Source organism: Protopterus annectens, chromosome 2.part0 (assembly GCF_019279795.1).
Source record: "Protopterus annectens isolate FY-2018-M chromosome 2.part0, PAN1.0, whole genome shotgun sequence".
NCBI lineage: Eukaryota > Metazoa > Chordata > Ceratodontiformes > Protopteridae > Protopterus > Protopterus annectens.
This window is the reverse complement of record NC_056728.1, coordinates 619,884,107-619,912,001: the sequence shown is the minus strand read 5'-3', so window position 1 is coordinate 619,912,001 and position 27,895 is coordinate 619,884,107. Positions and strand designations below refer to the sequence as shown.

Here is a 27,895-nt window from a genome sequence, read left to right as displayed (position 1 = left end):
GCTACTTTTTCTAAAACCTGGGCAGGATTTACATCTGCAGTCCTGCAGAGGATGCTAGCATCCCCATAATTGTGCAGATTTCCTCCACCCACTTCCTCTGCTTTGGGTTTTCCCACAAGTGATGACTACAACAGTGAAACACGAAGAACATAGTACAGTTGTGTACACTTACATAAATGTAGATGTTCGAGTGTGTCCATTGTTGCAGTCCTGTTTCCCTCCCACCTACCCCCCTTTTTTTTTTTTTTTTAAGTATTGTATATGTCTTATCTGGGGCTGCAAGACCTTTGGGGGCAAGAAAAACTGATGTAATGGCATCGGCTGTCTCCCTTTATAGCCCTGACGACTTTACATCAGCCACACTCGGAGCAGGTGACACGGGGGGGCCTTTACTCTGGTACTCAGGCCGGCTGAGGGCTACCCAGCGAGGATAACCCACAAGTGATGGCTGCAACAGTGAATACACTCGAACATCTACATTTATGGTAGGTGTACACAACATCTGCTACACCTCTCTTGCCAGAGTCATGTTTTTCTCCGGAGAGATATCTCCTAGATTGAGATCCCCTCAGCGCTTCTTGAACGTTTACCTGACTGCCACCGTGGGGAGTCCCTGCACCCGTCGACCTGGACATCCATCACTGAAAATGTCTGGGTGCAGTTTATAATAGTCAGAGACTATACCATTCTTTTTCTTTACCCCCTCTCCCCTTTAAAGAAACTTCTCAGTGTTCCACCCTCACAAAGGGAAGCAGCTGCTTCAGAGATAAGAAAACTTCAAAGAGGTTACGTCTCCAAGAGGTCTCACTAGACTAGAGAGGGTCCAGAATTTATTCAGAATTCTTTTTTGTGAAAAAGTGGAATGGAGGCCTTAGACTGATCTTGGACCTAAGTCGTTTAAACAAGTTTGTGAATCAAACAAAATTCTGTATGGTCATGGTGCAGTCCATTCTTCTATTACTAAGGAAGGATGACTGGATGTGCTTAGTCAGCCTTCAGGATGTGTGCTACCACATAAAGATGGACGGTTGCTTCAGGAGGTTTCTTTTTTTCTGACTGAAGTTCTTAGTGTCATCAAATGACTGTCCTTATTGGAGCAAGGGTCCAACCATGAAATCCATGATTGTGGCGGAGGCAGCAACCAGTATGGAACTGGCAGAAGTTTTCCACTGTCCATCCCCCCAACAGGGAGTCTTGGGTGTTGGACAGAATCAGGAGGTGAGTCTATGCTTTTTCAACCTTTGGTATCAGAGCATTGAACTACTTGTTACACATTGCGCCTTTCCAGAGAGATCTGACCAAGGAGCTTTCCAGATCTGTCTCAGGGTCCCTGTCTGTTGAGGAGAGAAAACACAACATGACTCACAGTTGGCTGCCCTCCAGTCCTTATCTAATGTCCGGGTGCTTCTTATTTCCAGTGGCATGAAAGGTGATTTTAGAGCTGCAGGCACTAACAAAACCATCAGATGTGTTTGGGTGCAACTTTGTGATTTTGTGGCACATTTCAAGACGTGCTTCGTCAACATCCCTTATGATGGAACATCATTGTTAGGTCCAAAGGTAAAGTAAACACTTTCCAGAAGTGAACAGAACTGAAAAACCCTGTCTGCTGTAGGAATCCTGTTTTCTATTCCCCAGAGGACCTTTTCAAGAAACCAAAAGAGCAGGAAGAAACTTTGGTTCCATAAGTCTTAGGGGTTCATTGTGACACTTCTGGAGAGAGACCCTACAGTGGCATAGGGGGAAATGTAATGGTAGACGTCGTCCTTGAGGCAGAGGTGTTCTGAACAATCAGGGCTTTTGGGGTCCCTTCTCTGAGAGGCACTATCAGCACCTCTTGAATGTTTGCCTGACTGCCGCCCTTAGGAGGCATTCAGGGGGAGCTTGTCCCTGCACCATTCGGCCTGGACAACATCCATCACTCAAAATGTCTGGGTGCAGCTTATAACAGTCAGAGGCTGTATTTATTTATTTATTTTACATTTGTTGACCGGGATAGTCCGACTGGATACATGTCCATTTTCAGCAGAGACCTGGGGAGCAAAGATCCAGTTGTACAGTTAGAACATCACATATAAGAGTCAAGCATAATTATCAAAGTAGTTACAGTGTAGCCCTCTAGTAGGGTCTTACAGTAGACACTGTGTGTCACATTATACAAAACCAGCAGGATTGCAACAAACTGTTTTGAGCAGTAAATGCATACAGTACTATAGGTACTAAACAGTCACCTAAGATACATTATACGCTATAATATACAAAAAAACAGTGGGATGCTGCAAACTGTTTTGAGCAAGATGTGCATACAATACTATATAAGTAAGATAGATTATTTGTAAAGTAATCTGGGTTGGTACACTTTACCCCCTCCCCTTTAAAGGAACTTATCAGGTTTCCACACTCACAAAGGGAAGCAGCTGCTTCAGAGATAAGAAAGCTTCTAAGAAGTCAAGTCTCCAAGAGATCTCACCAGACTAGAGAGAGTCCAGAATTCATTTAGGATTCTTTTTAGTGCCAAAGAAGAATGGGGGGCCTAAGACTGATCTTGGACCTAAGTCGCTTAAACAAGTTTGTGAATCAAACAAAATTTTGGATGGTCATGTTGCAGTCCATTCTTCCATTACCAAGGAAGAATAACTGGATGTGCTCAGTCAGCCTTCAGGATGTGTGCTACCACATAAATATGGATCTATAAAAGTATGTAGAAAAGATTCTCTATCCAGGCCTCGAACAAAAACCTAAACCCTTTCTCAACCCCTATCCCAGCCATTCTGGAGTTTCTTGCATCTTTTTCTTGGCAGAGCCAGTTACTCCACTATTAAGGTGTAACTCGCTGCTATTTCCACTTTTCATATTGGGTAAAGTCATACCACTGTCGCCTCCCTTACAATGTCCATAGCTTTTCCCAGGGGTACCGTTCTTCTTTGTCCCTGAGTCAGGAACCTGGTACCTCCTTGGGATATTACTGTTATATTGCTGGCCTTAATTAGCCTCCCCTTTCCATCTGCAGACAAAGTTAACTTAAAATTCTTGTAATGGAAAACTTTATTTTTGGTGTCCGTCATCTCTGCTAGGAGAATTTCAGAGCTTCACACCTTATCTAGTGAACCTCCGTATCTGGTCTTCCACAAATACAGGGTATCTTTAAGAACCAGTATCTCTTTTCTCCCTAAGGTGGCTTTTGAATTATCCTTTAGTCAATCAACCTTCCAATATTTTTCCCAAATTCTCAACTCAGGGTGAATACATGCCACTCTTACTGGTTGTGCATCATCAATTTCCTTTTGCTTTGCATGGTACAGAGAGAATCAGAAAGACTGAATCAGTCATTTGTCTCCTTTTCCTCAGCAAAAATTGATAAAGGAGTGTCTAAGGTAATGTTCTCCCATTGGCAGTCAGACTGTATCTCCCATTTGTACAAAAATAAGGCTTATCCTTCTACAAACTTCCTAATGCTCACTCAACAAAATCTGTAGCTACTTCTGTAGTGTTCTTCTCTAGACTACTTGTTGATGGCATCTGTGCTGTTGCTACATGGTCCAATGTCTATATCTTCATGTGTCATTATAAGCTGGATTTGCAGTCAGGATCTAAAGCCTCCTTTGGTTGGGTTTTGCCCCAGAGTATCCTTCCCTGAGACCTCCCAAATGTTCCACTAGCTGGGTACACTGTCCCCTCCATTGAGGAATGGGTGGAAGAGACAACATCTGATACAACAGTTATGTACTTACCATAATGATAGATCTGTGTTGTCTACTTCCATCTTTCCTCAGCCCCCTTTCTTCTCCTTTATTTTTGATTGTTTACTGAAGTGACTATACTGAGCTACCTTTGCCTGATCGAGTCTGTATTATATTTTTGAAAGTTTCAAACATCGAACACCATATGGTCAACATCATATGAGTGATGTTTGAAATTTCGAAAATATAATAAAAAAATAAAAATAAAAAACTATACTTACCTAAACGCTGTGCCCCCCACACCCCCGCTACTTACTTATTCCTACTCCGAGATTGCACTGCATTGAAGTAAAGAGAAAATATTCCTTATGGCGATTTTCGTGTTACGCGCACAACATTTCGACCAATCGGGTTCGCTGTTTACAATTTTCAATCATGTGATAGGAACCCATCTGATCATGTACTCTTTAAAGCCTATGCATGACATCTGATTTCTTTGTATTTTGTCTTTCTTTTTGTTGTTATACTGCAGGAGGAAATCTTCTTTTCACTGGTATTGGTGTTAAATTTGATCTGTGATATCTTTCTCCATGCAAGGGGTTTATGGGTAAGGGGAATAACCTGATCATTGGATCCAATGTTTGAGAGTGTCTGAAGTCGGATTTGACTCTTATCCAAAGACCCATCCATTGAGGATGGACAGAAAACACATCTATCATTATGGTAAACACATAACTTTCATTTTTCCATTTCTTAGTTATAGCTTTCTTAACCACTATCAGCACTAAGGTTAGCAGTACTTTCACCTCATTAGTGCTTTCTGTTTTACACCAGCTCCACAGTAGTATCCCTATTCTGAGGTCAGATTTTCTTCCAAGAATAATAGCATGTTATTCAAATCACTTTTTTAGTGAAGCAACTCTGTACATTCCCCAGAATATATCCTGCCAAGATCATCTTTCTAAATCACCACTTTTCCAATATATGCCTCTTGTCTGCAGAAACATTTTTTTCAAATTTCCTAAGGGTACAGAAACATTTGTGCAGACATTGCCACGCAACAATTCTAAATGTTCTCTATTTATTTGCATATCTGTGATTGAAATATATCCTTCCCTCAGTCATCTGTAATATCTTAATTTAATTTACCTTTGGTACTGTATTATTTTTCCAAATCTAATGTTACCTTTGTATGGTTTACTTATTAATCTTTTCTGGTCTAACATTTCTATTCTGGCCGCAGTTATGAAATCTACTACTGCTGGTTTAAGAAGATTACTATATAACCTCTACATATCTTCCTGGAGCTGTAACATTAGACCTGTATGCACAAGCTGATCTGAGCTTATTAACCCCCCAAAAATCTGTCAGAATTCATCCAGTTTTATTACCTTATCTTGTATCATTTTTTTGTCATTTATTTTTGATACAGTTGGATGCTTCATAATATTTTCAAGATATGCATTGAAAAAGCCTTTTGAAGTGAAACCATGGTCTGTGGATCTAGTTTTAAGAAATAGTCATTTATCTAAATATTTGGTACCGGATTTATTAGCACGTGCTTGTACTGACCCTGCACCTGTTTTCTCTGTGCAAAAAAGGTAAAAGGTCACACTTACAAACCAATTAGTAAATACTACAAGAAAAATCTAACCCAGCTAAACAGGAAGTTTAAGTTATCACAAAGTGAAAACTCTAGCTGAGTTAGGTTTTTCTTCTGCGCACACACACACACACACGCGCGCGCGCGCACACACACACATATAATACATATAATATATATATATATATATATATATATATATATATATATATGTGTGTGTGTGTGTGTGTGTGTGTGTGTACGGTGGATATAAAAAGTGTATACACCCCTGTTAAAAATGCCAGGTTTTTGTGATATAAAAAAATGAGATCACAATAAATCATTTCAAAACTTTTCCCACCTTTAATGTGACCTATAACCTGTACAATTCAATTGAAAAACAAACAAATCCGTTGGGTGAAAAATATAAAAAAATAAAAAACATACAATAAGCTGGTTGCATAAGTGTGGACACCCTTAAACTAATACTTTGTTGAAAACCCAGGGTTTAAATACCACAAAAAATAAAATATTCTAGTAACAAAGAAATCTAATAAATCCTGCTAGCCCTGGAACAGTACTTTAAGTAGAAAGTTTTACTGTTGTGATTGTGAGCTAATTTATCACGTTTTCAGTGTTTTAAAGCAATTTACAGATTAACGGCACTTCTTTACTGTTTAACTGCATTTCATTACTGTTGAACTGTATTTGTTTATACTTTGAGTTCTGTTGTCTGCAGGTGGTTAATCTGTGTTTTTTTGTGAGTTTTACTGTGTTCTTAACCCTTAAATTGAGTACTGTTGCAGCAGCTGCCCCTCCATTCCCTCCCCCATGTATTTTGTTGTGAGTATATAACTTTGTGTATATGTTTTACCTTTTAAGTTTCTTAGCATTTGGTTTTTTTTTCCTTTCAGGGTTATTGTCCCCTTTCTTGGGGGCAAGAAAATGTTGAACTTTTGCCACTATGTTTTTTTTTTCTTTTTATATATAGAGCTCCTGTCAGTCCCCTGACAGAGTGAGTAGAGGGATTCCTTTAGCTTTGAAAGATGGACGGTTTCAGTGGGGTTGGACCCAAATAGCTTAGGCTGCTGCAACAGTGACCTATTAGAACACCTGCTGTTATGGTAATTGTACTTGAACTGTACTTACAAATAATACATTAGGGCATAATTCATTACTGTAGTCTTTGTTTTTGCATCATTTACTTTGTATCCTGCTATAGTAGTAAAATGTTTCAGTTTGTCAAATATAATTTTTGTCATAGTTTGAACTGGTAGGTTATAATATTATATCGTATGCAGAAGCAGAAAGAACTATTTTCCCAGTAGTATTTCCCCATTTATGTTAAGTTTTGTGCAATTATCTTGTGCTCCTGGTTAGTGGCAATGAAATATGAGGCAAATAGTGATGGTTGGTGTAAGTGCATACACTTCCTTCGTGCCTCTTGTCAGGCTAAATACTTTAGAAAGCTCATCATAACACTTCACCTTAGATTCTGTTAATCTGTAGATATTGAATATTAATGTTGTCCAGGTTTGTAGAAACCCAAGTATTTAATAAATTCTTTTCAATAATTTCCAACTCTTTCAAATGCTTTTTCAGCAAACAGACCTACCACCTTTAAGATACTAAAAAAAAAGATAGCACTGCACACCAACAAATCAGAAAACCAAGAACAAATCTGTTGGAGATGACCACAAAAATGGAGACCGAACAGAATCCTAGTGCCGGGTAAAATTTATTTGCTCATTTTATTATATAGGATCAGGTAGAAGTCTGTGACTGAAAAAGAAGCATTCCTTACTCCAGAATCAGTGTGTATGGCCCGCTGATGAGACACTTTTACCATACACTAGGACTCTCTTCTGTCTCCATATTTTGTGGTCATCTCCAGCACAGTTTTTCTTGGTTTTATTGTCGTATGTTTGCCTACCTTACATTATTCCACAGTGATCCAGGTCTAGTCTCAGCTATTTCTTTTACGTTCTTTTTGATAAAATCATAAACACTGTATTTGTGATTCAGAATCGAAGTAAGCATGTATGAGTCTCAGTCGAGAGACTCTTTCCCGTCTTTTGGTATTACTACAACTAATGCTTCTTTACAAGTCAAGGAAAAGCACATCCCCACCCAGAAAAGTGTTAAGAAGTATCTTATTATTATATTCTGCTCTTTTTCCTTACTCCTATGACAGTTATATTGGTACCAGGTACCATGGGCTTTCCCTGTATTCTGGCTTCTCTCTGCTTCTTTAATTTCACTTTCCTTTGTTATTTTAATATCCACGTTTCTTCATCTGTTAACTGAGAAAGTTGTAATTGTCTCAAACGTTGCTATTTCCTGTGTGTTGCGCTCAGCCTCTGCATTGTGTTTATTTATTTATTTATTTAAATTTGTTGACCGGGAGTGTCCGACTGGACGTGGGTCCATTTTCAGCGGAGGCCCGGGGAGAAAAGCTCCACAGTAAAATAAACAGACAGTAGTTACATTGGATTACATAGAGATTAACAATTTAACATAGAAATTACTTACAACATATTTACAGATGAAGAACATAGTACATCAGTAGACAACTAGAATCTTTATCTGTGAAGTACATAACAGGCTTTAACAAATGTAACAATGAGAAGTTCCTGCTGTATAATAAGTACTAGGCTTATGAGCTTCTGAGCTTGCTATCATCAAGGTAGTTAGTGGAGGTGAAAGAAAGGTAGTAGTTGGATGGGGTGGATGATATTAGAGTGGGAGTTGCAAGGGCATAGCCAACATGTTTTTAGGTGCGCTTTTAATAAAGTTTTGAAGTTGGTGCATGATGGTACGGAGGTAATTGTGGGTGGGAGTGAGTTCCATAATTTGGCTATGGCGCAAGAGAATAGTGCTTCACCAGCAGAGTTATTGGCTTTAGTGATCTGCAAGTGATTTTTGTTGCTGGATCTTAGTGGTCTGGTGGTGCGATAGGGTTGGAGTAGATTCTGAAGGGATGGGACATTTAGTGGATGGTTTACTAGTTTGTGGGCGAGTGAGAGTTGATACCACTGAAGGAGGTGAGGGAGTTCAAGCCAGCCCAGTTCAGCAAGTGAGAGACAGTGGTGACTACGGTAGGATGCCCCTGTGGTGAATTTTGCGATTTTGTTGTAGCAGGTCTCTAGCTTGTTTAGATCACATTGCCTTAGGTTGGTATATACTGGAGAGGCATAAAGTAGGGTGGAGATAAGGTGGGAATTTGCTATTGAAATCTTTGCTGCTTTGGTGAGAAATTGTTTATTTCTGTATAATGCTCCTAGTTTTTTGTGCACTTGTTATGGTCATGGATATGTGAATGTCAAATTTTAGTTTATTGTCTAGTTCCACTCCTAGCAATTTGGTGTGTTCAGTTGGGTATATAGTGGTGTTGTCTTTTGCTGTGATGTTAAAGTGAGAGTTGTTTTGAGTATGTTTGGTAGGTTGGAAGATGAGTAGTTTAGTTTTGTTTGGGTTGAGTATTAATTGGGCATCGAATAACCATGTTTCAACAGAGGAAAAGGCTTCCTGTGTGACTTTTTGCAGTTTGGGTAGGGACTGGGCTGAGCAGATGATGGTTGAGTCATCTCCGTATTGGATGAGTGTGCCATGTTTGGTGGCAGAGTCTAGATTATTGGTGTAAACAGAGAAAAGTAGGGGTCCAAGGATGGATCCTTGGGGAACCCCTATGGAGACAGGTAGTTGGGAAGATATGCCATTCTGCCATACAACGGATTGTTGGCAGTCAGACAGGCAACTCTGAAACCAGTTGGCGACTGATTGTGAGAAGGATAGGTTATTGAGGACAGAGATAAGTTGTTTGTGTGGGACCATGTCAAATGCTTTAGATAGGTCTAGGAAAGTAGCAGAGGAGAGATAGCCATTGTTTTTATGCTGAAGGATAGTGTTAGTAAAGGAGAGTAAGGCAGTGGTGGTGCTATGGTTTGGTCGGAAACCATGCTGAGTACTGGAAAGGAGGTTGTTAGTAAGGAGGTAGTGTGAGACCTGAGAGTGTATGCATCTCTCTAGTATTTTGGAGAGTGGAGAGTGGAGAGAGAATAGCTATGGGGCGGTAATTGCTTAGTTCTGCAGAGGGTCCGCCTTTGTGGAGGGGAATTATATGTGAGACTTTCCACAATGTGGGAACGTAACTTTCTGACAGAGATCGGTTAATCAAGATGGATACTGGGTAGGCCAGAGCATCAGCTGCGGTTTGTAGGTATTCACTTGGGAGGTTGTCTGCTGCTAATTTGGTGGGTTTAAGTTTAGTTAAGAGTTTTTTTATGTTGGAGGTAGGTACAGGAGAAAAAGAGAAGGCAGTGGGGAGATTACTAGTTGAAGGTGTGGGTTGGAGGGGAGGGGGGTTGTGTTGTTTATCTAGTGATAGTATGGTTTGGGTGAAGTGTGTGTTGAATGAGGTAGCAATATTTTCTGAGGAGTGAGGGATGTTAGGAGGAGGAGTACTGACTTTACCTGGGTGGAGGATGGAGTTTATGGAGGACCAGAATTGTTTGGGGCTGTGTTGTGAGGAGTCTAGGGCAGACTGGTAGTATTGGAATTTGTCCCGTTTTATTAGCTATTTGACTCTATTGCATAGTTCTAGGAATTTCTGTCTAGCTGCGGGGGTTTTGGTTTTACGCCAGTGCTCCCAGGCTTTATCCCTGTTTTTCATTTCTGACTTAGTGGTTTTCTGTAGCCATGGGGAGGGTTGTGCTTTGGTTCTGGAAAATCTTATGGGGGCATGGTAATTTAGGATGGTCGGGAAGGTAGTATTAAAAAATTCAACTGCGTCATCTAGACTGAGGTACTTTAGAGCATGCCAGTTACATTCTTTGAGGGATGAGATGAATGTGAGTGGGTTAAAGTTTATTTTTTTACGTATTTGACGATAGATGACAGGTTTAGCTTGGTACAGGTATTTTTGAGTAGGAATGTTGGGGAGTGATCACTGAGGCTATCTGATAAGCAGCCTGTTATATATGACTGGGGTTCTTACTGACTAGTATCCAATCCAGGGTAGTGTGCTTGCTGGAGTTTTTATTTATCCTTGTTGGTGACTGGACTAGTTGGGTGAAGCCATGAAGGTGTACATGATGGGTTGGATTGTTGCCAGAACAGGATTGCCAGTCAATATTGAAATCACCTAAGATGATAGTTTCTTTGGGGAGATGGTGGGTAGACCAGCTGAGGAGGTTTTCTAGTGGAGGGATGTTTTGGCCAGGTGGGAAGTAGCATCCAATTATGTTGATGTTATGTTATGTTTGTATAGTATACTGTAATAACTTATCACATTCATAATTTTTCTTGTGTCCATGGTTCTTCTACCATTTTCATAATCCTTTATTTTAATTATCATCCATGTAACTTTATTGCCTCAGACCAACAAATGTTGATCCAGAAATTTGGTTACTCTGGAGTTTTTGTCTAAAAACAGTGATGTTAAAACAGTCAATCCAGTGTTGTCTATTTTCATCTGATTCAGTGTCTGGGTTGTTAGAGCTGATTGGATCAGACATTGGCACCTTCTTCCAGAGCTTTGGATCTTAGGAGCGGATTCATCTCTTACCCACAATCCCCTCTTTCTACCTAATTTAACTGTAATCTCCTTTGCAGCCTTTTTCATCCAGACGTGTTTTCTGAGAACTCTTCTTGTGACTCTTCCCTTTAGGTTTTTGTAGCATAGCATAGTGTAGTGTAGCTGTTAGGGTTAGAGTCCTGTAATAGTTAAGGATTTAATATCTTTTTAATTATAAATATCTTTAGAGTGTTCTGGTGTGTTTCTAGATCATTCCCTAGTTGCCTTATTAGTATAATTAGGATACTAAAGTAGTAGTGTGTGTTATTAATAGGATTTTTTTGATAGTTTTTCTTAGAAGTGATTTTTGAATTGTTGTGCAATATATAGAAAGGTATTAGTAATCTTATGTCAGACAAACTTTCCGGTTTTAAAGTGATTAACTTGTGGACTCAGGATCCCTCCCTAAGATCCTCATTCTGTACTGTTTAGGTGCTGCTCAATTACAAGCAAGTTGTGACATTTGTGCTGCCTATGGTTCTAGAGCTGTACAAGACAGGAGGGAAAAACTTATTATAAAAGGCTTGCTTCCCCTGCAGACAAATTCTTCTATCCCAGTTATGTCTTTTGAGTCAAGACCACCATCAGCTTCTCCCAGCAGAGAAGTGAAAAGAGAAAGGAGAAGATGAGACTAAAGAGAAACATAGAAAAAGGTGAAGTCTTTGGAAAGTAGGTCTGAGGAAAAGAAGTTAAAAGAAAAAGATGCAAAAGTTGAGGAAAAGGTTCCTGGATCCATTCAGTCTGTCGAGTCTGATACCCGAAATATCAAGGCAGTTAAATCTACCTGTCAATCAGGTTCGAACTTCCTCTCCTTGAGCTACTTTTTGTCTGGAGATGATGAGTCCTCCGTTTCATTCACTAGTCTTGCATGACAAACATTATTCCAGACCCTCTTCTGTAGCATCATCATAGAGGTTGAACTGACTCCCCAGATGTCTTATAAAAATGGATTTCAACTGAATGATGAGGAAATTAAGGACACAGATGCATCTGGGAGACCTCTGGTGCTGTCCCTGAGAGGAGGTCTGGGTACAAGTCCATCGACCTGTACCTGAGGGGAGGTCTGGGTACAAGTCCATCGACTCATCCCTGAGGGGAGGTCTGGGTACAAGTCCATCAACTCCATTACATTTTTCTCTGGTACTATTTCAGTATTTGAAACTGGGTACCATGGGTCCAAACCCTTCTGGCACACCTCAGTCAGATCCGACAGTCCCTCTCTTTCGACTCCAGTGCTGTCTCATTGAGATGAGTCCTGCAACTGAAAAATCAGTGTTGGGTTCCCAGTAGCTCATGTTCAAAGTCTTCCTCAGAGCCAACCTCTATTGGAGCGTGCAGACTTCCCTGAATCTATTGACAGAGGGAATGCTTCCTCGGCTACACTCCCAACATTGGCTTTTGAGACTGCGGAAAGGGCTTTGGCTAAGCCAAGAAGGCAGATTTGTGCATAGAGTTCAGCTCCATCCCTGCACCCAGTGGAAGCTCTTTCTTAAACCTCTCATTCAAATTGACAGGGACAGCCAGAACCCATAAGACTGATTCAAGGCTACGTGACATTAGAGTTCCCAGTCTTATTCTGACCTTTCTCCACAAGAACCCCAGAGACATGGTCCAGCAAAGCAGATGTGCAAATGGAAGCACATAGACTCCTCTCTGGAGGATACTGAGGGCACAGATTAGGATGAGGACGAAAGATTTCTAAGATCCTTCCTGGAAGATGTCACATTTGAAGACATCCTGCAATTGATGAAGGAAGTGGGGTTGATCCACTGAAACTCTGTCTCTGGACTAATCTGTGTTTCTGTAAAAGCTTTCAGGTCTGGCTAATCTTTGTCCTGTGTGCCTTCCCCTCCAGATGCACTCATAGATCTCATGACAGAAGAGCACAGAAGGACCTTGATGGTATAGAACCAGTTTCCCAAAAAAAAAAAAAGATTTTAGTAGCTTCAGAAAATAGGAAGAATTGGATGAAAGGACTCCCAGTAGATGCCATGGTAGTAGCAGCAGCTACAAAGACAGAGCTATCTGAGGTGAGTTGCACTGTCCATCCCCCTAACAGAGTCTCAAGGGTTTTGGACAGGTTAGGGAAACAGGCAAATGCTTTAGCAGCCTTTGCACTCAGAGTGCTGAACTTCCTTGCACACTTGACATGTTTTCAGAGGGACTTGATCAAGGAAATTTCCAAGTCCCTCTCAAGTAACTTGCCTTCAGATGTTCAAAAAAATCATTGGCCACTCAACTGTCTATGCTGCAACTTACTTCTAATTTAGCCATGCTCCTACTATCCAATGCACTAAAATAGCACAGCTATAGCAGCTGATACAGGCATTACTGTCTGCTGCCATGCCTTGATGCGGCTATGAGATTTCGCAGAAAGCTTTGAGGCATCCTTTATGAATGCCCCCATCTGTCTACCTTGGAAATCTGTTTCTCCACCACAGATTGATCCTACTCCAGGAATCAAAGAGGTGTCGAAAATCACAAGGTTTTCATAATGTCACTACTGGAAACATACCCCCCCCCTCCCCGCAGGGACGGGGTGGATGTAATTAAAATTAACATTACCGTGGAGGCAGAGATGGACTGCATAACCAGGGTTTCTGTAGTCCCTTCACTGAGAAACCTTTTCAACACCCCCTGAAGGGATTACACGACTAATGCACTGCGGAAGCAGTCAGGATTCTGGGGCATTTAACCTTACACCCATAAGCCTAGGAAAACACTACTTTTTATGGATTCCTGTGTGTTAAGGATAATCACCAGACGTTATACCATTCCCTTTTTGTATCTTCCAAAGAAGCGATTAAAGATTCCTGATATTCCATTTAATCAGTTGGAGTCTGCAGCAACAGAAGTTTCCAAGTTGCTAGAAAAAAAAGTTTTTTAACAGGTACCCCCAGACCAGTTAGAATCTGGAATCTATTCCTGGTTCTTTTTAGTTCCAAAGAAGGCAGTGGACTTCAGGTCAATACTGGACCTCAGATATTTTGGATAGTCACAGTACAGTCCTTGCTACCTCTGTTGAAGAAGGATGATTGGATGTGGTCTGTATATCTCCAGGATGCCTACTATCATATAAAGATTCAAAGGGAATCCAGGAGATTTTTCTGTTTCCTGCTGGGAGCCAGTCATTATTAATTTAGAGCACTGTCATTCTGTCTCACCACAGCCCCCCCCCCCTCCAGGTGTTCCCCAAGATTATGGCAGTGATAACAGCTCTTCTCTGACTGGATCCAGGTCTTCCCATATCTAGACGATTGGCTCTAACTGCTACTTCCAGGAATCTACTACTACAACAACAAATACTACTACTACGTCTTACAGACCAGTAAGGGATTACAGTGAATCATGCAAAAAGCCAGTTGCCTCCCACTTAGCAGACAGAATTCATAGGATGTCTTATCGACAAATTGCCAAATTTCCAGTACCAAGAGTGCTGTACTTACAACTGGTAGCTTCCCAGATAATTCAGCATCCTTGCCCTGAAGCAAGATTGATTCTTTGTCTAATGGTCTCTTCCATCAATTTAGTTCCACTTGTGAAATATCACATAGCATGTTACAGTGGGCCATCTCAGTCTTTTGATCACAGAGTCTTCACTTCTTCCATATTAGAATATGTCTCACTCAAGTGTGCAGAAACCATATAAACTGGTGTATAACCTCTCTGTCAGTTACAAAAGGGAAGACCCTTTTGTCCTCCAATGCCTCAGGCCACAGTAACCATGGACATTTCCCTTTAGGGTGGTTGGGGGGCATTTCAAGGGGAAGGTGGTTCAAGGTACATGGTCAGCTGTGGAGGCCAAACTTCACATCAATATCTTGCAGATGAGAGCTATCCCTCTAGCTTGTCAGGCTTCTCAGGACTGTCTATGCAAGGGTGTGATATCCATCTAGATGTACAGTATGTCAGTGGTATGCTACATCAACAAATAAGAGGAAACATTGTTATCCACTTTCTCGGGAGCCCATGCGAGTATGCAGTGGGCAATGTTTTCCCATCATTTTCTTGTAGCAACACACATACCATGGGATGGCAAATGTATGAATTGACAAATTGAGCAGGTTGATCCTATTGCCTTATGAGTACTCTCTCAACGAGTCAGTGGCGATTGAGATTTTCAGCTGCTAGGGTCATCCTTGCTACGACCTCTTTGCCTTATACCTAAACAACAAGTGCAGAAGTTACTTTGCACTCATCCTTCCAGACAGTCACGGAGATATACTGTAGTCCACACTTGCTCCTACAGTCTCCTCTGTGCATTCCCACCAATACCCATCCTTACAAACTTTGTTCAGAAAGCCATAAGATACAAGAATAAGGTGATCCTCATTGCTCCTTTCTAGCACCAGCAGGTTTGGTTCTCCTTCCTTTGACCTCATTTGCAACACCTGCCCTGGGTGCTGGATCCCAATCCAGATCTTCTATGTCACCTATTTAGGATGCCTCTACTGGATCTATAAGCCCTAAAACTAACCACATGGTTTCTCCAATTGTAATGAAAGCCAGAGATGTCATGCTGTCTTCTCTGGTAGTTAATTTAATTTATTCTTCTTCTCAAAAGCAGTCAGCCAAAAAGACTTCTAAAAGTAAGTGGAAAAGATTTTCTACTCGGACATTATGAAAAGAATTGGACCCCTTTTTTGCTGACCTCCTATCGAAACTAGAATTTCGTTCAGAACTTTTTCATCAAGGATCTAGTTTTTCCTGCCAGCAAGGTACAAATGTCTGCCATATCAAATTTTCATGCAGGTCATAATGACGTTTCTGTTGCTCCTCTCTGAGTCTGTAAAGCATTCCCTAAAAGACCCTTTTTGCTGAGACCTCCAATTCGAGGCCCAGACCCCTTCCCATGGGATACTTCAGTCATTAACTCAGAAACCCTTTGAAATAGCAGCATCAGTGGATCTTATCTTTCTTGGAAAAAATTTTTTTTTTCTAGTTGCCATTACATCCGCCAAATGAATTTCTCAATTACAAGTGTTCTCATTCAAGCCATCTTTCCTCATTTAAAGAGACAGACTGTCAATGAGATCAAATTCTACTTTTCTCCCATGAGTTTCATCCAAAGCAAATTTAAATCAATCCATTGATTTGACTGTCTTTTTTTCCCCAATTTCTCAAAGGTGAATATATGCTTCATATCCAAGATGTTCACAGAAAGCTCAGATTCTTCTTACACCGTACCAAAGACATTCGATTAGAAAGTCAGATCATCTGTTTGTCTCCTTTTCTAAAAATGGGAAGTCCTGTGTTAAAAACTACAATTTCTAAGTGGCTTTCAAGCTGCTACTTTCTTTCCCCTTCTAAATTACCACCTATAAACTTATTGTGCTGGGACAGGCCTCGACCGAGACCCTGCCTGCCTTAGGTTACATCACACATACGGATATGTCATAGTGATATGCTTACTAAGTTGTCGACTTTATACAGTAGGGTAGTTATACTTATCAAGTTGATTTGTCCGTAATTAGTAAGCGTCAGCTAACTCAATGTGCAGTATATTAAGTAGGAGGAGGGAGAGTGTTATGAGTAAGGGACATACTGAGAGTAAGGGACGAGTCTTGCTGAGGTTGGTTCCGACAGCCCAAATGTTGAATTGGATGAAAATGAGACAAAACAAATCTATCGTTATGGTAAGTACATAACTTTCATTTCTTTTCATTCACATTTTCTAAGTGTTCTTGCATAAAGATTCCAGCTTCTTGCAATTGCTCTTCAAGCTTTTGTGTTCTACTGACTCTTTTTCACTTCTGTAAATTCCTTTAAATCCTTCTTGATAACTGCTGTATTATTCTCTGTCTCATTTGATTTTATTGTGACCACATCTTTAATATTCAGTTTACAGTTATGCCTATTCTTTGCAAGCTCTTTACTGCTTAGCTTCAGATGTAGTAACATTTCTTTCAGTTGATATTTGCTGCACCCAATCTGTAATCAGATTCATTTTCAGAAGAAATAATGGAAAATTTGAATGTTCATCACAATAGATTTGCTTACCAAACTTAATTTGTATATAGGTGAGTGGTCTGACAGTATCACTGGATCTGTTTTCATAGTTTTGATCATGTCACAGTATTCATTTGATATGTACCTTAAGTCTAATCTTGCCCAGGAACCATATTTCAATAGCAAATATTGGAGGCATAATGGGAAGGAGAGTGGGAATCTTTTTTTGTGTGTGTGTGTGGGGGGGGGGGGAGATAATGAGTTGGCAGTGTTTGGAAATTCACCACAGAGGACTTTGATTGAAATGCTGGTGGAGAAAATGGTTGTAACTGAGGAAATTATTATTTTAAGCTAGGATGTTATATCTGAATTACCTAGACATAGTAAGGCCTTACTAAGTTTAAAGCTGTTGGCTGTTGAAAAAAGCAAGTACAAGAAAATGGAACTCAAAGTCTAAAGGAATTAATTATAAGTGAAACAAAGAAAGAATTAAAAAAATTGGGGATCGATCTTTAATTTTGAAAGCACTGCTTCCCTCATTTCAGGGGGAAAATGGGTCATAAAAATCCGATAAAAGGGACAAGAAGAGGGAGAAGATGATGTGAAGATTCTTCTACATGTCCTTCCCCTCCTTCAAAAACATTAAAGCCATCAATGCATTAGGCTCTGGCTCTAGTGACTACAGATTCACTTTTTTTTTTTTAATCCAGGGACCATCTCTCTTAGGAAAATGGTCAGTAATGATGATAGTCTAAGAAACCCAAAGAACTATGTCTGTGGAGCAAAAGCAGTCCATATTCTTGCCCCCCCCCCCCCATCATTTTTTGATCTGCAAGATCTGTATGGAGTATTTTTGTTGCAGGTTAGGATAAAATGATAAGGAAATTCATGAAGGCACATATTGATGTGGGTGTCACTGTGTCCCTTTCTGTTTCCAGGGTATGACTCATGTTGGTCCTCTGTCTTTCCCTTTTGTTCTTTCCTTGACAAAAGTGTTGGTACTAGAGGATTTGGAGCCAACTGCAGTACAGGTACATCCTCCAGCACCAGTTTGATCAGGTCCATTGGTATAGCTTCCACAGTGTGTGACACACTTGACCCTGATCCTCTAGGCATCGGAGATGTCTTAGCATCAACTTCCCAACTTTGAGTCCTCAGCTCTGTCTTCATCATTGATGTGCTTAGCACCATTCTCAGTGTCAGGGTCCTCAACATTTGAGGTGCCAGATTTAGTCTTGATCTCGGAGACTTCGAAACCATCTGTTTAGAGAGGATTGAAAGGCTCAGAACCATCTCAGTTCACCCTTTCTGGATTAGGATAATGGCCAGGTCTGGTTTATTTTGCAGTGAGGTATTCAGCATCAACATTTGAGTTTGAAAGGATAGTAGCCCACCCATCTATGCAGGCAGAGGGTGTGCCATATGATACAATGCTGTCTTCTCATTTTTCCCCAACCTGTGAGTTTCAGGTAAGACCTCTGATCCGACTTGGCTACTTTCCAAAAGCTTAGACTCCAAAGCTCCTGGTCCTTCCCTACCCATAATGCCTACCCCCCCACCTCAGATCTCGTTTGTTGCCCTTAGAAGAAACATCAAGGTCTATCGTCCTGAACTTCAGTGAAAGTTTTTTTTGGGTTTTAACAACAAGGAGTGGGTTTTCTTTTCCATTTTTGTGCTATAGCCTCCCTTTCTTTATTCTATCCTCTCTTCTATTCAGTAATATATAAAAAAAAATTCTAGTTTAGTTTAGTGTCCGCTGGTCCGTTCTTGGCAGGAAGTACTGTTCTTTCTCCTTTTACCCTCCTTTATAACTTTTTTGTGATGTCCGAGAAACATTTGGTTTCAAAAAGTGCACTTCCTGTGGGCACAAGTTTCCCTTATCTGATGCCCACAGGGAGTGCATATATTATCTCGGCCATGCTCACCTTGATGCCTCCTGTTCCATCTGTGAGGGCTTCCATCAGATAGCATTGGCTGACAGAAGGAACAGACTTATTCTGAAGGGCCTTTTACCCCCGTCGGCAGGTTATTCATCTTCTTCAGGGGCTTAACCCCTCCTAATAAGCACTGTGAAGACAGTGAGCAGAGGGGAAGCTTGCTTCATCATCTTCAGATGAGCCTCCAGCCAAGACTCCTAAGGCATTGAATCCCAGAGCTTCAGATCGGAATAAGTCCAGACAATCCTCTCCTCAGCCCCTAGCTCCTTTGCCTTCCGAGCTCCCTACTTCTCCTGCAGGTTCACCTCATATAGAGAGTTCCCCTGGGATCGTGTCCAGGTTACCTTTCAGAGCATCTTCTATCAGGTCTACCCACAGTCTTTGAGTCAGAGGTGCACAAATTGATGAAGCAGTTCCCTCAGACTCGTATTCAGATAGGGGGGGTCTTACCAGCCCCATCCCCTACTGGAACTGTGGGCAGACAAGCACCCTTTAGACCCCCACCTCCTTCTCCAAGCTGACCTGCTGTTTCTGAGCCCCTTGGAACCGAATGCCCTGAGAAACAAGGTGTTAGAGCCGATAGTGGATCTCACTTCGACTCCATCGCCTACCCTGACTTGCTCGGTTTCAACTTTCTCATAGTAGAGTGTCTGTCAGAGCTGTAGCCTCAATATTGGCTGTGAGGAGTTGATCTGAACTCTGAATTTCTTTGAGCTGTTGCCTCCCCTCAAGAGTGTTGGTGTTCAGTAGATTGGCCCCAGCTTCCTTCTTGGAGAGGAGGACTGGGTATGTTCAGGGGTCATCTGTCCCAGTAATTTTGGCTCCAGTGGGACGATTATCGGCTTCTCCAGCCCATTCTGCTTTTGAGGTGATGGAAAGGGTCCTCTCAGTCCCCAGGGGATCCTCTGCTCCCACCCTTTTAGATCCACTTTTCTCCCCTTTGGAGACTGTGTCTGAGATCTCACCACTGCCCCCCTTGGGACAGCCGGTCCATCAAAGCCTACAAGCACTTCCCACTTTGGAACCCCAGATCTCTTCCAGCATCTCCCTTGATCGCCCCACTGAGGAGATACCTCAGAAGAGAAGGTGCAAGAGGAGGCACCTTGATTCCCCAGAGCAATCAGTCCAGAAGGTACGTACATGTCATGCTGGGAACCAGTCATTATCAGTTCAGAGCTCTTCCCTTTGGTCTCACCACAACCCCCAGGGTGTTCACCAAATGCATGGTGGTAGTCGCAGGTCATCTCAGACTGCAAAGATTCCACATTTTTCCATACCTGGATGACTGACTCGTAACCGTTCCAACCAGGTGTCTACTCATCCAAGCCAGGAACTACCTGTTACAGCAAGCCCCACCTTGGTCATAACAATCAACTTAAAAAAGTCCCAGCTTCAACCACTTCAGAGCATAGAATTGCATAGGAGCTTATGTGAATACATCCAAGTCATTGGCCTTCCTTACTCCGGACAGGGTTTCAAACCTAAAACTACATGTCAGACAGATTTTGGCAATCCCAGCTCCTGCAGCCAAACTAGTACTCAGGATTCTAGGTTCCATGGTGACCACCTTTGCTCTGTTGCAAACAGCACGCCTGCTCATGAGAATTCTGCAGTGGACCTTATCAGTCCAGTGGTCACTTGACTACCCTTCAGCTATCCAGTCAAACTATCACAAGTGTGCAATGATTCTCTCCTCTGGTGGCTTCACTCCCTGGAGGTTCTTCAAGGATGCCCCTTTGTTCTTCCTCCCCCAAAAGCCACACTGACCATGGATGGCTCCTGGGTAGAGTTGGGGAAGCAGTCCTTAGATCACACAGTCCAAGGCATGTGGATGTCACAGGAGATCAACGCATATCAGTGTTTTGGAGATGAGAGCAGTCCTAGCATTGCAAGCACTTCACAGCTTCCTTTTTCCAGGGACGATTGCAATACAAGTGGACAGTATGTTAGTAGTTTGGTACATCAACAAGCAAGGGGGAACCAGATCCTACCCCCTGTGCCGAGAAGCAGTGAGTGTGTGGCAATGGGCGATTTCTACCAACCATTTTCTGATTGTAGTGCACATTCTGGGGGAGCGCAGCAGTCTAGCGGACAGGCTCAGCAGAGTTCTATTGATGCCTTATAAGTGGTCTCCGAATCAGTCAATGATGATAATGATCTTCCACAAATGGGATCAACCTTGCTGCAGTCTCTTCCCGTCTCCCCACAACAAGTCCAGCAGGTTCTTCACCTTGATTCTTCCTCGGGGACAGTCAACCAGGGATGTTCTGGTCCATGCTTGGCCTCCCAGATTACTTTATGCCTTTCCCCTCTTCCTTTAATCCTCAAGTTTCTTCAGAAAGCCTCCAAGTTGAAGAGCAAAGTTATCCTCATTTCCCCCTTTTGGCCTCAACAAATCTGTTCACCTTTCTTTGGTCTCATCTAATTTGCCCTCCATGAATGCTCGAACCATGTGTGGATTTACTATCCCATCTATCAGGGCAAATTTATCCCAATCTCCCAAGTCTGAAATTAACCGCATGGTTTCCCCAGTTCCAATGATGGCTAGTTTTGCCAGGCTTTCATCCCCAGTCCAGAACATTTTGATCTACTCCCAGAAATCTTCGATGAGAAGAATTTAGAAGAGCAAATGGAAGAGATTTTCTATTTGGGCTAAACAGCAGAATTTAGATCCCTTTACTCTTCCTGTCCCAGCAGTCCTAAATTTTCTTGCTCATATTTTCTATGAGGGTGCCAGTCATTCCACTGTAAAAGTACAATTGACAACCATTTTGAATTTTCATATTGAAGAAAATGCATCATCTTTGGCCTCATCAAAGTTGTGCAAGACTTTCCTTCTTTGCCCTCCTGTCAAAGATCCATCACCCCATGGGATCTAACTATGATTTAGCAGGATCTGATTCTTCCTCTCTTTGAACCCTCAGCCAAAGTAGACTTGAAATTTTTATCATGGAAAACTATTTTTCTGGTAGTTATCAGATCTGCAAGACGAGTGTCTGAATTGCAAGCACTGTCCTCTAAATACCCTTACTTAATTTTTCACAAAGACAGAGTGACATTACATACTAATCCACCTTTTCCTCCCATAGTTGTGACTGAGAACATTATAAACCAATCTATCAACCTTCCAGTCTTTTCCTTTGTATCCAAAACAAAGAGAGTACATACTTCATCTGCTAGACGTTCACAGATGATTGTGTTTTTATCTCGACAGAATAAATCTTTCAGAAAATCTGACCAGCTTTTCATATCTTTTTCGGATGCAAAAAAGGGTAAACCATTTACTAAGACCACCTTAGCTCAATGGTTAAGGGACTGCATCTTGTTTATTTATCAATCCAAAAATGTTCCTTTACCTTAATGAGTCAAAACTCACTCTACTAAATGTATGGCAACTTCTCAAGGCTTTTGGGCCAAAGTTTCAATTGATATTTGTTCTGCTGCCTCCTGGTCTAATTCTCTCACCATTTTCCGCTAAAAACTGGACATAATGCCCAGAAGTAGAGTTACTTTTAGTTCTGCAGTGCTCCAGAATATCCTTCCATGAAGGCCACCCAAGGTTTTGTTGTAGCTGGGCACTCTCTCCTACAGGTTGAAGAAGAATGAGAAGACAACTTCAGATGAAGCTATGTACTTACCAGAACATTCCATCTGTGTTGACTTTCTCATTCTTCCTCAACCTTCCCTCCCTCCTTCCCCATCCCTTTATGTATGACGTGACAGATGTGTTTATAGGAACCTCTGTTCCTTGTTGAGCTCCTGTTCTTTCTCTGTTCTTTGTTGGTAGCTGTCAGAATTTGATGTACTTTGCCTGTATGGTGTATTGCTGGCAAACATGGTAGCAGCAAACTCAATCTGAGGTAACCAGGGGGAGCAAGGCATTATGGCTAGGGGAGGAGCTCAAGCTTCGGTGTCTAAGCTTTTGGAAAGTGGCAGAGTTAGACCTGAGGTCTGGTCTGAAACCCCCAGGTTGAGAAAGAATGAAAAAGACAACACAGAAGGACCATTATGGTAAATACATAACTTATTTTTTCAGTTCCTCCCTTTCACACCACTCCCTGTATGTCATTGTGCCTTCATCTTCCATCCCAGAGTTAGAGCCATTCTGAATTTCTATTACCCCAGTCTCACCAACCTCACACAGGGAACTGGCACTTAAGATAATTCCCTGCTGTAGCCACCCAGGAAGCATATTTGTAAGGGGAGACGCACACATTCCATCACAGAATCTTTCACTCCAAACTCTGGCCTCCTTGAAGGGGAAGGTTCTCCACAATCTTATATCGAGGATGCCATTTTGGTTAATTCTTAAGAGTTGATTAGGCTGTTTTTATTTTGCCTGGAAGTATTTGCATAGATACTTCATACCCCAAGCAAACTTCAAAGAAAGTTTCCTGTGGGTAGATGGCAAATGGTGGTGTGATGGGGAAGAAGAGGTAACTAGGATCTTGTGTTTTGGGAGTGTAATGAGTTGGCAGACTTTAAAAAAATCCCTACAGAAGTACTCTGTCAGAAACAAATGAGTGTAGCTAAGGAAATTATTTTTGGAGCTGGGATGCAGGATCTGAATTGTCTAGACATAATTAGGAATTGTTAAGCTTAATTGTGGTGGCTGCCAGAAAAGCAGTTGCTAGAAAATTGAAGTCAAAATCTAAACCAACTACAGTAAACTCTCAGTTAACTGGCACCCATGGGGATTGGTAGATGCCGGATAATTGTAGTTTCTGGTTGTTTGAGAGTTACTTTTAAAAACAGGCCTAATACTGTATCCTATACTGTTTGTTTGGATTGATTTGTTCTCAGGTTGGGGAAAGAGAGAATTTATTCCTATCTTCCTTTTTAAAACTCTAAAAACATAAGGTATGATTCTGCGGAGGGAAAACAGAAAGTGCAACGCATGAAAATGTTACTGTATTTCATCAATTTGTTTTGCTAGTCGCTTGAGAGTGCAGGTTGCTTGAGTTCCTGTTAACTGAGAGTTTACTGTATACTTGAAGTAGTGAATATTGTAATAGAGATAAAAAAAACTAGAAGTGTGATCTTTTGATCTTTAGAAAAGGGTAGGAGTAAATTACATAGAAAAGAATGGAAATTGTGGGAACAATACATGCAGAAAAATGATTAGGAGGAGGAAAGAGGTTTAAGAGAAGGCAGGAATTGAATAACTTATGTAATGCTGCTTAGAGTATATGATACATATAACAGTAAATGTGAATTTTAATGTTATAAACGGGAACTTGTTAATATGATTTGATTATGTTTATGTAAATGTAAATTTGCCTGTGTCACAAGTGATACTTCAGTAAAGGTGTTTACAAAAAAAAGGATACACAGAGATTTGATGAGGCAGATAGGTTTCTGGCCATGGCCAACCTTACCCAGATGAAGTGGTACTTTTGAGGCATTCAAGTTAGCCCACTCTACCTGCTGGGTGGTCTGTCTTACTGACCAAATGATAGAGCTGGTGGCAGACATGGTATGGCAGGAATGAGACATGACAGTTTGCATACAGAGAAAAGTGGGTAATATTTTGAGAACCTCCCCAAAAACAGACCTCAGTGGACCCAAGGCCCACTTGTAGGACTGTATTATTGTGGTGGCTGCTATCAAAGAGAACTACTGAGGAAAGCTTAAAAGTCTGTTCCTCTAGCATGGAGTCTGTGGCGATGTTTTGCAGGAGGAAGCAAGTCTGTGCCTCCGGAATATTTTTATTCTAAATGCTAAATGTTCCAACAAAATCTAACTGAACAAGTGCTAGACTGCAAAAATCTGCCACAACAGAATCATGAAAGCAATTCAAGTCGCATGTGGACAGAAAGATTGACATTTCCAATCTCTCTCCATGAAACTCGTTTCATAATGCAACAGATGGAACAGTCAAGGCAGCAGGTGCAGTTGTAGCTATGAGATACCATGCCTTGCTATATTTATGCAGTTTTACAGAATGCTTTAGATAGCCCTTTCTTAGCACCCTTATGATGAGTCCTCCCTCTTTGGACCAAGGGTAAAAGAAAACTCAGAAGAGTGAACAAAAAGGGAGGACACTGTTTGCTTTGCAAGTGCACTTTCAGACCACTAAATGCTCCTACTGTAGGAACCAGAAGGGGTTTAAAACTCTTCGGTTTAAAAAAAAATCCGAGAGTTTTCCTCATGACTCCTTTTCCAACATGGGCAACTGTGGCAGAGGGTGGCTTTTTAATTGCATGTCACCGCAGGGACAGAGGATGTGCTTCTTTGGAGAAGCATCCCTTGGCATCTCCGAAAGGTTACTCAACTGCTGGAAGCAGTCATGTGGCTGTTTATCTCTTCACCTGGACTTGTGAATGGCCACTGCATGAGACAAATCATTGAGGAGCATGATAGCCAGATATTACGTAATTCCATTTTCTAAAACCCCTGAGCTGCTATCTTGCCCTCTACCAGATATTCTAGCCCACCACAGATGAATAGCCACTAAGGAGATAGTACAGGTCCTCAAAAAAGAACCATACAAGAGATCTCCCAGACCAACGAATGTCTGAAGTCTATTCTAGATTCTTTTTAGCTCCCAAAAAGTTGAAGGACCACAAGTCTCTTCTAAACTTAAATGTCATTAGCAGTTTTATGAAAAATACAAAGTTCTGGATGGTCATGGAAATCACACTTACATGTTTACAGGAGGGGGATTGGATGTGCTTTGTGGACCTTCATGATGTTTATCCCCACAAAAAATAGCCAAAGCTTCCAGAAGGCATTTTTGCTTCCACAAGGTAGCTAATCATTATTAGTTTTAGGCCCTGCTCTTTGGTCTCAAAATAATCTCCCTTGTGCTCATGAGTGGATGTCTGTCTTGGCAGCTCACCTCGAGTGCCAAGGGATATGAATTTTGCCATACCTGGATGATGTGCAGCTTGCTGTTACAATAAGACAGTCCCTGCTGTTTGGCCAGTTTGTGTCTGTACATATTGAAAGATGTCAATTGAAACCATATTAGACTATCATCTGTAGGGGATCCCATCTGGGCATAAGGTTGCAAATCGTGAAACTCCCTTCATACAGGCAGGGATTCATTATTTTAATTTTAAAGTTCTGTCTTCACCCATCTCCACCCACATCCCTTATCTTACAAAAGCTAGGGTTGATGGCAGTTGCCATCCAATTGGTTACTCAAAGTTTTACCTGAGAGTATTACAGTGGACTGTGGATGAGCAGTAGTCTCCGTTGCATGCATAAAAAGTGCTTCATCTTTCCTTTGTAATCATCATCTAGACTGGTGGATTCAGTGTCTACACCGTCTCCATTTAGAGACCGTTTATCCTACCCCTCCCAGAGGCCACAGTGACCACAGATGTCTTCTCTTTGGGATGGGTGTGGGAGACATTTCTGGGGATAACAATCAAAGAGATGTGGCCCTAACAAGAGTCTAGCCATCAATGTAACATCATTATACTGTAGATGAGGGTGGTCCTCCTATGTTGCGCAGCATTCAGGATTTCCTTCCTCTGGGATTGATTTTAATATATGCGGACAGTACCGTGATAATATGGTATAACAACTAATGAGGAGGAACCTGGTCTTACCCCTTATGCTGAGAAACCATGAGGGTGTGACAATGGGTTTTGTTTTCACAGTTATTCCTAATAGCATTGCACATTCCAAGGCAGTACATCTATAAAGCAGGTGGGCTCAGCTTATGTGGTCCCTCAACATGTCAGTGGTTTGCACAGTTTTCCTCTACTGGGACAAGCTTTTTGCTTCCTCACTCCAGCATCAAGTGCATCAGCTTCTTTGCCCACATCCCTTCACCAGGACAGTCACACAGAGACATTGTAGTCCATCACTGGCCTTCTGGACACTTCTCCTTTCCTTCATTGCCATGTATGACAAAATTCCTTCAGAAAATAATCCCATGTAAGGCCTCCGTCATTCTCATAACTTTCTTCTGTCTGTGACAAATTGGATTCCCATTGCTGTAGTCTCACCTCAAGAAGAACTCTTGCTTCTTGAATGTAGGCCAAATCTTCTATCACACCCATTTGACAAACCTCTACCAAACATTCAGTTTCTTAAGCTGACTGTTCATTTCCTCCATTTCCACAGGTGACCAAGCCCCCCCCCCCCCCAAAAAAAAAAGTGATTCAGATTTTCTCTTCTTTCTAGAATACCTCAACTTGTAAGCTGTATAGAAGCAAGTGGAAGAAATTCTCCCTCTGAGCCTTACATCAAAGACTAAACCCTTTGTCTCATTGTCTTCAGTATTGCAGTTTCTAACCAGTCTGTCTGATTCTGGCTCAAGCGTGGTGTTAGTAGCTATTTCCAATGTAAACCAGGGTTTTGATTCCACAGTGTTAGCCTTATGGCAAACCTGTAAGTCTTTTCTGAAAGGTACCTTCATCTGAAATCATCAGTCAAAGATCCTGCTCCTCCTTGGGCCTTTGTCTTTGTTTGGAGGCTCTTACATGCTCTTCCTTTGAGCCAGCCTCCTCATCTGACTTGACATTTCCCTGCTGGAAGACATTACTGTTGGCAGCTGTCACCTCAGCCAGACAAATATCAGAGCCACTTACATATTTAATCTTTCACAAAGACAGGGTTTCCCTTTGTACTAATTCTTTTTTTATACCCAAGGTTACCTGTGAGTCTGTCCTAAATCAATATGTATACCTTCCAGTCTGCTTTCCAAACTTTACCAGTAGAGAAGACTGTTTGGTACACATCCAAAGATGTTCATAGAAGCTTACATTTCTGCTTACTTTATATGAAGAGTTTCAGAGAGGCTAACCAGCTTTTCATTTTTTTCTCTGGTTCTAAATTAGGTTGGAAAGTGTTTAAAGTCACCTTTTCTAATTGGCTGTCATACTGTATAATCTTCATATATCAGGCTAACGACATAACTTTATCAAGTAAACCTAAGGCGCACACTGCGAGGTTCAGTGCACAACGATTTTTTATTAGTTCTACTATTAGTGACATTTGTGCTGCTTGCTAGGTGCTCTCCCATGCATGCCTTTGTTATGTTATGGTCCTCTGAGGTATCCTATCATGATGTCACCCAGGGTTTGTGGTAGCTGGCGATTATGTCCCAGCAGTTGAGGTGGATATATGGGATAAACTAAGATATAGAAGTTATATCCTTTCCATAATGCTGTAGCTTGGTTATCCCTTGCCAATCCACTGTAACAACCCACCAATA

The 27,895-nt window shown here is 41.4% G+C and overlaps 1 protein-coding gene across 2 annotated transcripts in view; it reads left to right on the top strand.

The window, feature by feature from the left end:
• Window positions 1-27,895, top strand: part of LOC122793168 (centromere protein C-like) — a 546,145-nt gene that overhangs the window by 59,712 nt on the left and 458,538 nt on the right. The window lies entirely within an intron of this gene.